The 13,573-nt window shown below is 37.0% G+C and overlaps 1 long non-coding RNA gene across 2 annotated transcripts in view; it reads right to left on the reverse strand.

The window, feature by feature from the left end:
* Positions 1–13,573, reverse strand: part of LOC134478954 (uncharacterized) — a 74,751-nt gene that overhangs the window by 31,095 nt on the left and 30,083 nt on the right. For both annotated transcript variants that reach the window (XR_010051732.1, XR_010051733.1), the window contains exon 2: positions 5,950–6,045. This is a non-coding gene — a long non-coding RNA (uncharacterized LOC134478954). The remainder of the gene's footprint in view (positions 1–5,949; positions 6,046–13,573) is intronic.

Raw genomic sequence — 13,573 nt, forward strand, 5'->3', positions numbered from 1 at the left:
AAGCTTCTGCAGCCATGGGCATCAAAAAATAGTTTCTTCTTTAGGCTATACAGCAGGTATTTTGCCACAGAGACAAAACATGATTTCTAACAATGCTTTCTTTCCAATTGAGATTTCTATCTATGTTTATGTGAACAAAGTGCTTTTAACCACTCACTATCTTATGTGAACCTTAAATCACTTCTCTCCACAATAAATAAATAAATACATAAATAAATACATAAATAAATACATAAATAAATACATAAATAAATACATAAATAAATACAAAAAAAGAACCAAAAACTATAATATTTGAACGATTAATGAACAAATTTTTCCTCATTTTAGACATCCACAGCTAAGGATTAGCATTTTAAAATGAAGCATTTTCTGACACTGGCCTTTCTTATAATTCATATTCATGATGGAACAATGCCCTTGGAGTATAGTATGGGTTTTACACTTCTTGAAGATGCATCCACAGTTTTCTTCTATATCTGGACAACAGGCCAAGAGAAAAGCTACTTACACTCCTACTGCTCTGCTGAATTAACTTAAGACCAATGACATTGAGTACCCATGGCTACTACTGTACAGAAGCAAATGACAAAAGATGTTTGGAGCCCATGGACTGTTTTTGCATAGCAGTGACATTCAGTGAGCCTTTGCCACAAATGCAACCCTTTGGCAAAAAAAAAAAAGAAGAGAATGAAGACTCAGAATTTCAAGGATGAAATTCTGGATCCGTCATAAGGAAGTATTTTAAATGAAAATGTACACTGAGAGATATCCAAAACCATGCTTCCTAAGAGTCCAATGACCTAGAATAATTACAGCTTTAGGACAAGCTACAGAAAGTTGTATCAATTGTCTCAGGCACATGCTATGTTCATTCTGAAAGATCATAACTATCCACACATACAGGAGATTCTGTGACTGATTGCCTTTGCAATGTTGGGAGTAGGAGAAAACTGATCTCTGTTCATAAAAAAACAGAGGTGCCACATTATATTACAGAAAACAAATATAATGCATGATGTGAGTCATGGCCCTGGATGACAACCTTTGCTCTCACTTCTCTAAAACAGTATAACTTCTAGCTCCACTCCAAAAATATCATCTCTGTACCCATCATTTAAGGGTAGTTCTCATCCTCATCTAAGAAACTTCTTCCTATAGAAAATAAAGACCTTTTCAGAGATCCACAACTGGTCAAACTGCAGAGAACAACTGATTGTATAATACCCAACCTCAATTGATGCATTTACAATGCAAACAATACACCTAAGGCTTAGGGAGCATGACAGGATAGGGGACCAAAAGATTGTAAGAGTCAGTAAACATGTTACTGTCCTCCATACATGACAAGGAAGCTCTACTCATAAAATCTCAACAATATTGTTGACTAAACAAGTTATGAAAATTATATCAATTGACATACCAGTGTGAATAAGGGAATCTTACAGCACACCACTAATAGATGAAGAGGTACAGGCACTTGATGTCTGCTAAGACACAAGAGTCAGTCTTCTCCAGGAGAATGAGCCCTGCTTGGTTGTTTAACCACAAGTGATCAACATAAACGTATATACTTATGACCCATAAGGGTGTGTGTGTGTGTGTGTGTGTGTGTGTGTGTGTGTGTTGTGTAACAATAATGTGTAAAGAAAGAGAGAAAGAGAGGTCAGGTCATGAGTTTGAGAATATTTGGAGCAATACAGGAGGAGTTATAGGGGGAAAGAGAGGGGAGGAAATGATGTGAATTCAATAAGCACTTATGTAGAAATTTTAAAATAAATGATAAAGCAAAATCAAAACTTTCCCTGTGATAGTGAACAGTTTTGATATAGTCTTTTAAAAAAGCATCCTTCTGAAACTGTATCAGGTAACTCAGCAGATTTTCATGATAAGGACTTGTTTCTTTACTCAGTGGTTCATCAGGATCTAATAATCATCATAGGGCAAATGATATAGAACATTGTATTTATTTCTCAGTTTCCTGCTTCATTTTTTAACACTATTTTCTCTTCTCTGGCCTTCGAAGAACTCTGGTCTTCCAGTACCTAATAAATATAAAGTATCTGAAGTTTCTTATCAAGTTTCTGTGGTTTCACTTGCTGTTGTCTATTATTCCCATGCATTTATGAGCAATGCTCAAGCCAAACAGTTATTCAACTGGAATAAAAAATAAGAAAAGTTCATTGATTTGCTTAAATGTTCTTTTTGGAGATGGTTGATCTTATGTTAGGGGCTGGTTTGTGTTCTTTTTAAACTCCTCCAAAAGAATAATAGACTTTATCTTCATATCTATTACATTTTCCAATGTAATGAAAATATCATGGATGGTAAGGTAATATACTAGGAAAATAAAGTTACTATAAATGATACATATCATTTCATTGAGATATAATATTGTCCAACTATATTAATATCACTGATAAGAATTTAACATAATAGACACTCACAGAACAAAGGGGAGGAGAGTTGATATAATAGAAGCTGATAAGTCGTTTTAAAGATGGGGTTGGAAAGATGAAAGAACAAAAGGGAAGCTCTGTTAATACTTTCCAGAAAGGTGCTCAAGAAAAAGGAAGTTTTGGAATAGTCCTCAGAAGATCAGGAAGAGTCTTCTGAAGAGAAGGAATAAAACACAACTCCCAGCAGAAACAAATCCGGTCCTACAAACACTGGGATGCACTATTTCAGCCAAGGATCTCAGTTCTAGGGGCAATAAGCAAGCTACACAATATCTAGAATTTTGATTCCATCAAGGGAAAAATATTGAATGAAAGCTTCTAACCTGTCTTGTTGCAAATACAATCAAAAGAATAAGGTGTTTACGGCCTAGAGTATGACTTGAACTTGTCGGATCTGGAACAGCACCATTAAGAAGAGCATCACTGGGAGTAAACATCACTATGCACCAAGGAAAGAAACAAGAAAAATTTTATATGTAAATTATTGGAGTTCATATGATAGGAGGTACAAAACAGCTGAGTTAGATGAAAAAAATAAGCCATTCTGAATTTAATACTGAGAAGGTAGGCAGTGTTTTATGAACACATGATAGGAGTGAGATCAAGAGAGCTGCACTGACTGTATAGCATGCAATCAATGAGAACTTGCAGACCTAGCAACAGTGAGGAAGATGCAATTGAGAGATGATGGAGAGGCAAAAATGTAGGAAATGAAATAAAAGAGTGATCTCCCAAGTAAACTGTGAATGGCAGACACCTTAAGCCTTAAAGAGAAACATTTAAGAGAAAGCAAAAGCGTTGGGGGAATAAAGATGATTTTGAATCATTCAGTCATTATTTGGACATTCACTTGTAAAAGCTGATGTGATTGACCAAAATAGGGAAATGTATAATTTCTTATTTTGGTGGAGGGTTAGTAAGAATAGAGAAAGAAGCCTAATTTGGTGTGAGGTATATTGATTTTGTGGTTTTGTGCTTCTGACAGTTTTTTGTGTGTGTACTTTCAGAAATACACATCTGCATGCAGCAGTTTCGTGACTCAGAATTGTTGATGAGGAATACACAAGGCATATGGATTATTAGAATAGCTAATAATCTCGTCTCATCATCCATCTGCAAGTTCTTTTAAGCATGAATCAGAAAGTTCCATCATCCAGTCATGTTACTGTACGATGAGAAAATCTCTCCCATCTAAAGCTTCAAGGAAAATTCTGTCAGTGAATCAGAAAATCTGCCCAGTCAGTTGATAGTCTCTCGAAGTTAACAATAATGAGTCTAGCAAATAGGCTTTAATTCATTTAATCTCCAAAGTGAATTTCATGGGTGCTTAGATTCCAAATTCAAATCCTAATGCACTGCTTGTACAGTGCCTTATATCTATGAGTGTTCAGCACAGTAGTTACCAAAATGTCTGTAGCATAAATACATTAAGATACAATACAATGCTTATTCAGATATATGGAATTCATGAGAAGAAAAACTGTGTCATTAGGTAATTAAATATACATTGGATGTGCACCAATCGGAAAGTAATAAAATACCTTATAAAAGGTACTATATAAAAATCACTATGTAATACAACAGAAAATCTCAGCTAGGGTTTGAGAAATGACTCTGTGCTGAAAATGCTTGCTCTGTGAATATAAATACCAAAGTTCTGATCCCTGGCATGCTGGGTAAGCATGGTAGGATACACATAGCTCTAGCACTCAAGAAAGTAAAATTGGGTTCCCAGAGCAAGCTGACCTTATCAGTGAGCTCTGGATTCAGTTGAGAGACTCTACCTCAAGAGGGAAGTGAAAAGCCATTTGCAAAATAAAACACAACATTCTGACCTCGACCTTGAGCCTCCACAAGCACATACGCACATGCACACACACCCATACATCTATATATATATATGTAAACACACGTATATAACAAATCAAGTATTATATAATATATAAATACTATATTATATATGAAATTAATAGTCTTACTTAATACATGATACTATATCGAAGCCCACTTGCCAGCCAAGAGATGTTAATTTTTTAACCTAAATTTCTCTTCCTATTTGAAAAAAATGACACATGTAATGCCTAATTCATAGAGTTGTCATGGAAATTAAATAAAAAAAACATATAAAAATAAATGTACAAACCACATAGCATAGAACAATGTGAATTTCAGGTATCTTTTAACCATGTGTAACTAAAGAGATACATAGAATACAGGAATAAAATTAAGTTCCAGAAAGGAGTAGAAAACATGACAACAGCAGCTTTACAGATATGTCTAATAGCATTTCTGTCCCAAATATGAGTCACTATCCCTAAAATAGCAGGGAGATCAAACATGATTATTCCATAGTCTTTTATGTTCCATGAGGAAAGAAAGAAAAGTATTGTGAAGTCCACAGATTTCATTTCTAAAATATGATTTAGTGAGGACCACAAAATCCAAACAAAGGGTTTAAGGACCAATCAATTAACTGACAAAGTTATCATTTCTTTCTTAGAAAAACTAATACTCTGAAGATTGTGGCATAGAATTTAGAATAGGTGACTTTTCAAAACATGTGCTGCTATTAATTGGTATGAAGGAATATCAGATAATTCAGAGGCTAGAGGGATGGCTCAGAGGTTGAGAATGTGTACTGATCCTGCGTGAGCTCAGGTCCCAACACCCATATCAGACAGATTGTACCACCTGTAAATACAGTTCCAAAGAGATCCAACATCTTTGGTTGCTATGGTAACCTACACTTAGATATTCATCTGTCCCCTGGCCATGTCTATATACATATATATGTATGTATATATATATATATATATCTTACATATTTATAAAAATATATATATATATAAAACTTTTAATTCAGATAACTGACTAGAAAGAAAAAAGAAGTGAACTTAGTAAATGTCATTTTTATATTATTTTATATCATTGTGAGAACAATGTATATTAAAATGCTTTAAACACATTGAGTACAAACTAGCTGCAGTGCTAAAACTCTCTTTAAAAGTTAAAATATCTATTTATTAACAAGGTATAAAATCTAATTTTAGAAATAGAAAATTAAAAATGAAATTTCAGACATCTTAAATTCAAGGTAATCCAACCTAGCTGGTCATGAGACTTACCTCGGAATGCATTAAACTATCAGAGTAGGCTTCATCCCAAGCCTCTCATTTAATATGTGCAGGTGAGTTTTGAGCTACAGAGTTTTTAAAAGCTCCTCGGGTGATTCTAATGTAAAATTAATGCTAAGTACCTCTGACCTCAAGATAAGATGTATGACCTTTGAGTGGATTCCGGAGTATTAAAGCACAGCCATACACTTTAAGGGCCACCTCTAGAAGTCACTGTGTAGAGAGAATGAAACTACAACAAATTCTATTTTGAATATTAAAATATTTTAATATAAAAACGTGTCATGTCCTGATCATTTTGTAAACAGTTGACTTCTTCAGATACTGCCACACCAAGCAGATTAGCTCTTCCTTACCTTTTTGCCATAAGTATCTGTTCCGTATTCTCTTTGTTGAAGTGAGCAATCACCAGCTCTCTGTTCGGAACATCGCAGGCCACTTCATTTATGGATCTGAAATATAAAATAATCCTAAACAAAAGTCTACTATCAGCGTTAATTATTTAACTTATACTTTATATCACAATTAAAATAAAACAACTATAAATGATGAAGAACACCACACAACTTACGTGTTTTTCTTTGGGGGATACGATGTTAACGGATACAATGTTGGTTAACTCAGGATATGTCTCCAGTTAGTATAGTATTTAGCTCCTAGATTACCAAGTGTTTATAATCCAAAGGAGATTTTAAATACATTTTTCTATTAGTTTGTTTTTTTTATTAGAAAACAAGAAAATGCAAGATATTTAACTCAGGAATCTCTTAAAGGAGTTTAGAGAGTAACTCAGTGGTAGTGTAACTTTGAATGTGTAAGAAGACAGGTTCAGTCCACAATACAATACCATGACAGAAAATGAGAGCTAGAGAAACAGGAGCAAGAGAGAAGGAAAGAGAAGGAGCGGGAAAATAACTAACATGAGAGTGCACACACGCTATTTACACACAGCGTGAGAACTGCAAGGCTTCCAGCACGTCTGCTGCGACTGAGCATTGCCAGAGAGATGTGGACGACCACACTGCTCTTCCTTTTTCCTGAGGCAACTATGACATCCTAGTTATATCCATAAGCACGCTAGCTCTCTGGTGGATAAAAAAATATGACTTGGATCAAGTCATATTTTCTATCATTTTTATTTTGCTTTCGCTAACTTTATAAATGAGAAACCTGAAGATCCATCATTCACAGAACAATTGTCAAGGTCCTGAAGCAAAGACCATTGCAAACTCCAATGATGCTCTAAAGAAAAACAATCTCTCTCTCTCTCTCTCTCTCTCTCTCTCTCTCTCTCTCTCTCTCTCTCTCTCTCTCTCTCCCTTTCTGTTTTTCTCTCTCTCTCTCCCCCTTTCTGTTTCTCTTTGTCTCTGTCTGTCTCTGTCTCTGTCTGTCTCTGTCTCTCTGTCTCTCTGTCTCTCTGTGTGTGCGTGTGTGCATGTGTGCATGTGTGTGTGCGTGTGTGTGTGCATGCTCATGTGTTCATGCACACACATGTGTGTGCCACAATGCTCATGTGGAGGCTATAAGACAACTTTCTGGAGTTAGTTCTCTCTTTCCACCTTTAGATGAGCTTTGGGGCTTGAACTAAGGGGACTAGTTCAATATGACAAGTACCATTACCTGCTCCACCCTCTTGACAGACCTGCTGTTATTATTTTAAACACCACTTCATTTGGAAAACTGAAAATACATTAAGCCAGACAATTTCGAAGTGACATTTATCTGGAAAAATGATAAAGTAAAAGTGTATAGGCATTTTCCCCAGTTTCTTTTTTGTGTGTGCATGATTGAATGTGTAGTATGTGTATCTGATGTCTGTATACATGTGTCCTTATATGTGCATGCAGTGTATATGCCTGTGCACAAATGCAGACGTCAGAGGAGGACATCAGTCGTCCTTCTGTATCACTCCTCACCTTTACCTTGAGATAAGGTCTTCAGCTGAACCGGCATTAGGCTAAAGAACACCCAGCAACAGTGATTCTCCTGCCTCAGTCCTATTCCCTATCTATGCAATAGCACTCGGGATTACAAACATATGCTACTATGCCCACGTTTTTTTACCCGAGTCTTGAGGATTTACACAGAGTTCTTAATGTTCATAGAGCAAGCACTCTTAGTACAATACCTGGCTCCTGTTAGCAATATATGTCTTGGTAAGGGTTTCTATTGCGATCAAACACTATGATTAAAATCAGCTTGAGGAAGAAGGGGTTTATTTGTAGTCTGCCATGAAAGAAAATAAGAGCAGGAACTCAAGTCAGGAACTTGCATCCAAGAAGTTTGCAGTGACACAAGAGGACTGTAGTGGGATTCAGATCAGTAATGTACAGAGAGGCATGTTAAACCGATAATTCTGATGAGGACAAGGAAACTGGGATGTCATTGGATAGAAATAAGAGTTTTCATGGGAACCGGGGTAAAGACTATTCTTGTTACCCATGGCAAAATTTGTATGCTTTTCATCCATGCCCTGAGATGTCCTTGGAGGGAAAGGGCAATGCATTAGTTTATTGGACATAGATATGAAGACAGCAAAGCCTTCAGGCTACAACTTGGGCATTCCTGCTAGATTTTAGACAAACCCATGGTTGGAATTATCAGCAAAATAGAGCAGAATGACTTACAAAATTTAAGGTTACCTAGAAGAGAGACAGAAAGGCCATTTAAATGTATGACTAGAGAGGGTGCAATTATTTTTTTTCATTCTTCTCTCATATATCCTGACCACAGTTTCCCCTCTGTCTAGTCTTCCCAGTTTCTTCCCCATCTCCCCCAAGATCTATTCCTCCCCCATTTCCCACTAGAAAATAGCAGTCAGAAAGGGGTCAATTATTAAAGAGGTTGGTCCTAGATGTGAAGCTCTCTATCCTGAATCAGGACAAAATGATAAATGCCTCCAGGGAATCTAAGTAATCTAGACACTACACTTGTCCCGGGCTCAGAAACATAGAAATTTGTTGCAAAACATTCAAGAACAGATTTCTTTCAGGAAAACGTTCTGAGATGTCCTCCATGCCCTGGGCTGTATGAAGATTGATTTTTTCTGTGTTCACTCAATAAAGCATTATGGCATTTTCAACTTGGGGTTGATTTTGCATGTGTGCAGGAACCAAGAGTTATTGGAACCTGGAAGTTGCTACAGAAATTTCAAAGACAAGCTGGCAAGACAATCAGTACAGGCAGCATAGTGAAAGGCGGGAGACATGAATAGTGCTCCTAATGGAGCAAAATATAATAAAGTGGTAGGAGGAAAGTTTCAAAAGAGACCAGGACAACAGAAATGTTAGAGTATGAAATGTCTGTAGAAGAAACTTCATGCAGTGTATAGAGTCAGCCCAAGATGGGCATTGTGAGTTTCCACCTGGGGATAATACTTGAGCCCCCAGAAACATAGAAAACATGCTTTCTACAACAGTGTGACTTAAAATCCATCCAGACATGGAAATGCACATTTTATGTTTCCCCTGCTGGGTTCCAGTCTGATTCTAAGCCTTATATTGTCCTGCTGCCTTTTGGAATAGGAACCCTTGTTTCTTGCCTGTGACAGCGTTGTATTTGGGAAATTCATAAATTCTCTAAAAATTTTTTCTTCTCATTTTATCCAGTTATAAAAGCTCACAATTGACTCTGCCCTGTGGAAAACCTTGGACTTGGACATTCAGCATTGCTGAAAGCATAGACTTTGAGATGCTTAAGAATGGAATGAATGTACTTTGCCCCATGAAATGGACATAATTCTTTTACTCTCACATGTGAGATGCATCAAGTTTAACATGAAAAACCTGCAAGTGTCTTTTAGTCAGAGTTACTGTATTGTTACATAATGGATCTTCAGGAAATAAGGCCTATGGCAGGTCCTTAATCTATTTGAGATGTATTCTTCAGTGAGAAAACAGAAGCCCTATCCTCTCTTAAGTTCCTCCTACTTATGATCATTCTGGCTAGAAATATGAGATCTTAGTCCAACATGTGCTCCTACTATGATGTGCTTCCTTTTCAGAGGCCAATCCAATGATGCTGCTGTTGCAATGGACTACAGCCTCAAGGACTGCCAGCCAAAGTAAATATCTCTATCCTTCCCACATAGCCTACATCGTGTACTCAATTACAGTGACCTAAAACTGATGGTGGGCCTGAATCAAAGTTCTCTACTTCCTATGTAATCTGTCTCACATGCTAATCTAGAGATCTATGGACTACACATAATCTAATAAGTTTAATTACACTGTGGCATGAATAAAAACAATTTTGCAAAACAAGAGAAATATTAGTAGAGAGAAACTTGAAGCAATCTCACTAAAATCAGAGACTAGACGAGGCTGCCCACTCTCTCCCTACTTATTCAATATTTTTCTCAAAGTCCTAGCCAGAGCAATCAGACAACAAAAAGAGGTCAAAGAGATACAGATTGGAAAGGAAGAAGTCAAAATATCACTGTTTGCAGATGATGTGATAGTCTAATTAAGTGACCCCAAAAGTTCCACCAGAGAACTACTAAACCTGATAAACAACTTCAGCAAAGTGCTAAAAATTAACTCAAACAAATCCGTAGCTTTCCTCTACACAAAAGATAAACAGGCTGGGAAAGAAATTAGGGAAAGGACACCGTTCATAATAATCCCAAATAATATAAAATACCTCAGTGTGACTTTAACCAAGCAAGTGAAACACTGGTATGGTAAGAATTTCAAGTCTCTGAAGAAAGAAATTGAAGAAGATCTCAGAAAATAAAGAGAACTCCTATGCTCATGGATCAGCAGGATTAATATAGTAAAAATGACAAAAGGAATCTACAGATTCAATGCAATCCCCATCAAAATTTCAATCCAATTCTTCATAGAGATAGAAACAAAAATTTGCAAATTCATTTGGAATAATAAAAAATTCAGGATAGCTAACGGTATCCTCGACAATAAAAGGACTTCTGGGCTAATCACCTTCCCTGACCTCAAGCAGTATTACAGAGCAATAGTGATAAAAACTGCATGGTATTGGTACAGAGACAGGCAGATAGACCAATGGAACAGAATTGAAGACCCAGAAATGAACCCACACACCTATGGTAACTTGATTTCTGACAAAGTAGTCAAAAGCATCCAATGGAAAAAAGATAGCATTTTCAGCAAATGGTGCTGGTTCAACTGGAGGTCAGCATGGAGAAGAATGCAAATCGATCCATTCTTATCACCCTGTACAAAGCTTAAGTCCAAGTAGATCAAGGACCTCCACATCAAATCAGAAACACTCAATCTAATAGAAAAGAAAGTGGGGAAGAGTCTCAAATACCTGGGCACTGGAAAAACTTTCCTGAAGAGAACACCAATGGCTTATGCTCTAAGATCAACAATCGACAAATGGGATCTCATAAAGCTGCAAAGATTCTGTAAGGCAAAGGACACTGTTGTTAGGACAAAATGGTAACCAACAGATTGGGAAAAGATCTTTACCAATCCTATATCTGATAGAGGGCTAATATCCAAAATATACAAAGAACCCATGAAGTTAGACTCCAGAGAGCCAAATAATCCTATTAAAAGTGGGATACAGAGCTAAACAAAGTATTCCTGGCTGAGTAATATCGAATGACTGAGAAGAACCTAAAGAAACGTTCAACATCCTTAGTCATCAGGGAAATACAAATCAAAATAACCCTGAGACTCCACCTCACACAAGTCAGAATGGCTAAGATCAAAATCTCAGATGACAGCAGATGCTGGCAAGGATGTGAAGAAAGAGGAACACTCCGCCACTGTTGGTGGGATTGCAAACTGGTACAAGCCACTTTGCTGAAATCAGTCTGGAGGTTCCACAGAAAATTGAACATTGTACTATCTGAGGACCCAGCTATACCACTCCTGGGCATATAACCAAGAGATGCTCCAACATACAACAAAGACATGTGCTCCACTATGTTCATAACACCCTTATTTATAATAGCCAGAAGTTGGAAAGAACCCAGATGTCCTTCAAAAGAGGAATGGATTAAAAAATGTGGTACATCTACACAATGGAATACTACTCAGCTATCAAAAACAATGCCTTCATGAAATTCATAGGCAAATGGATGGACCTAGAAAATATCATCCTGAGTTAGGTAACCCAATCACAGAAAAATACACATAATATGCACTCATTGACAAGTTGATATTAACCCAAATGCTCGAATTACCCAAGATGCACAGACCACATGAAACTCAAGAAGGATGACCAAAATTCAGATGCTTCACTCCTTCTTTAAAAGGGGAACAAAAAATATCCATAGGAAGGGATAGGGAGGCAAAGTTTGGAGCAGAGACTGAAGGAACAGCCATTCAGAGCCTGCCCCACATTTGGCCCATACAGCCACCAAAATTAGACAAGATGGATGAAGCTAAGAAGTTCATGCTGACAGGAACTGGATGTAGATCTCTCCTAAGAGATGCAACCAGAACATGTCAAATACAGAGGCGAATGCCAGCAACAAACCACTGTTCTGAGAATGGGACTCCCATTGGAGGAATCAGAGAAAGGTCTGGAGGAGCTTGAAGGGGCTTGCGACCCCATAAGAACAACAATGCCAACCAACCAGAGGTTCCAGGGACTAAGCCACTACCTAAAGACTATACATGGACTGACCCTGGGCTCCAACTGCATAGGTAGCAGTGAATAGCCTTGTTGGGGCACCAGTGGAAGGGGAAGTCCTTGGTCCTGTCAAGGTTGGACAACCAATGTAGGGGATTGATGAAGGGTGTAATGTGGGGAGAGGAACACCCACATAGAAAAGGAGAGGGAGAGGTTAGGAGGCTGCTGGTCAGGAAACCGGAAAAGGGAATAACATTTGAAATGTAAATAAGAAATACCCAATTTAATAAAATATAAAAAGATTAGAGTTATTATCTATTTTAAAATTTAGTTAGACACTCCTCCATACATACATTTAACATAAGCATAATAATTTTAATATACACAAATGAAAAGCCATAGTCATCTGGGAGTTAGGAGTATAACACACTGGCAATGCATTTGCATAGATTCATATGCCTATGTCCAGTTCCCACTGTTGCAACAACAACAAAAATGATAATTCATTTTTAAATAAAGAAATTGCAGATTTGGAGTATGGACTGTACTCTGATAAAATTAAAATAAGCATGAACTTTGTTTGCATCACTCTTCCTTCAAGTTACCAAATTGATGAAGAAATCTAGAGAGAAATTGTCATTAGTTAACCAATAGGTCAAAAATTCTAGAACACAATATAAAATATAAAAATAATGATTCCACTGAGTTTTCTCTTATTGCTAGGTACATATAATTTGTAAATAACTCTCCTAGTCACATACAGATCTCAGGCACAGTCAAAATACCTGCTATCAAAATAACTTCTGCAATTCCCACTGTCTTCATGGGGGAGCTTCCTCTTCATTTTTTCCCCAACTACACCTAGAAGAGCAGACCACCTAACACACACACACACACACACACACACACACACACAAACACACATACACATACATACACACATACACAAACACAAACACACATACACACATGCACACACTTACACACACATATATACACACAAACACACACATATACACACATATACACACACATACACACACATACACACATATACACATACACAAACACATACACACACATACACACACTTACACACATACACACACATATACACACATGTACACACACACATACACACACACACAAAATGTTTTTTAAAAAAAAATATTGTCACCGACAAATCTCAGTTAGGGATTTTTAAGTGGAAGTTTCACTGTGGAGTTCTCAAATTCAACCCCAGCAAGGCCATGAAATTAATGTGTTGGCTAGAGGAAGGAGTCAATGCAATTCAGTTTCTTAAGAAGGTTCAGAACACGCCTTACTCAATCTAAACCTGGCATAACCCTGCCAGGTTTGTGTTGACTGAGACAACCAAGTCCCAAGTTACAACTCATCTTCAGATTGCATTATTCC

This window comes from Rattus norvegicus, chromosome 5 (genome assembly GCF_036323735.1).
Source record: "Rattus norvegicus strain BN/NHsdMcwi chromosome 5, GRCr8, whole genome shotgun sequence".
NCBI classification, from domain to species: domain Eukaryota; kingdom Metazoa; phylum Chordata; class Mammalia; order Rodentia; family Muridae; genus Rattus; species Rattus norvegicus.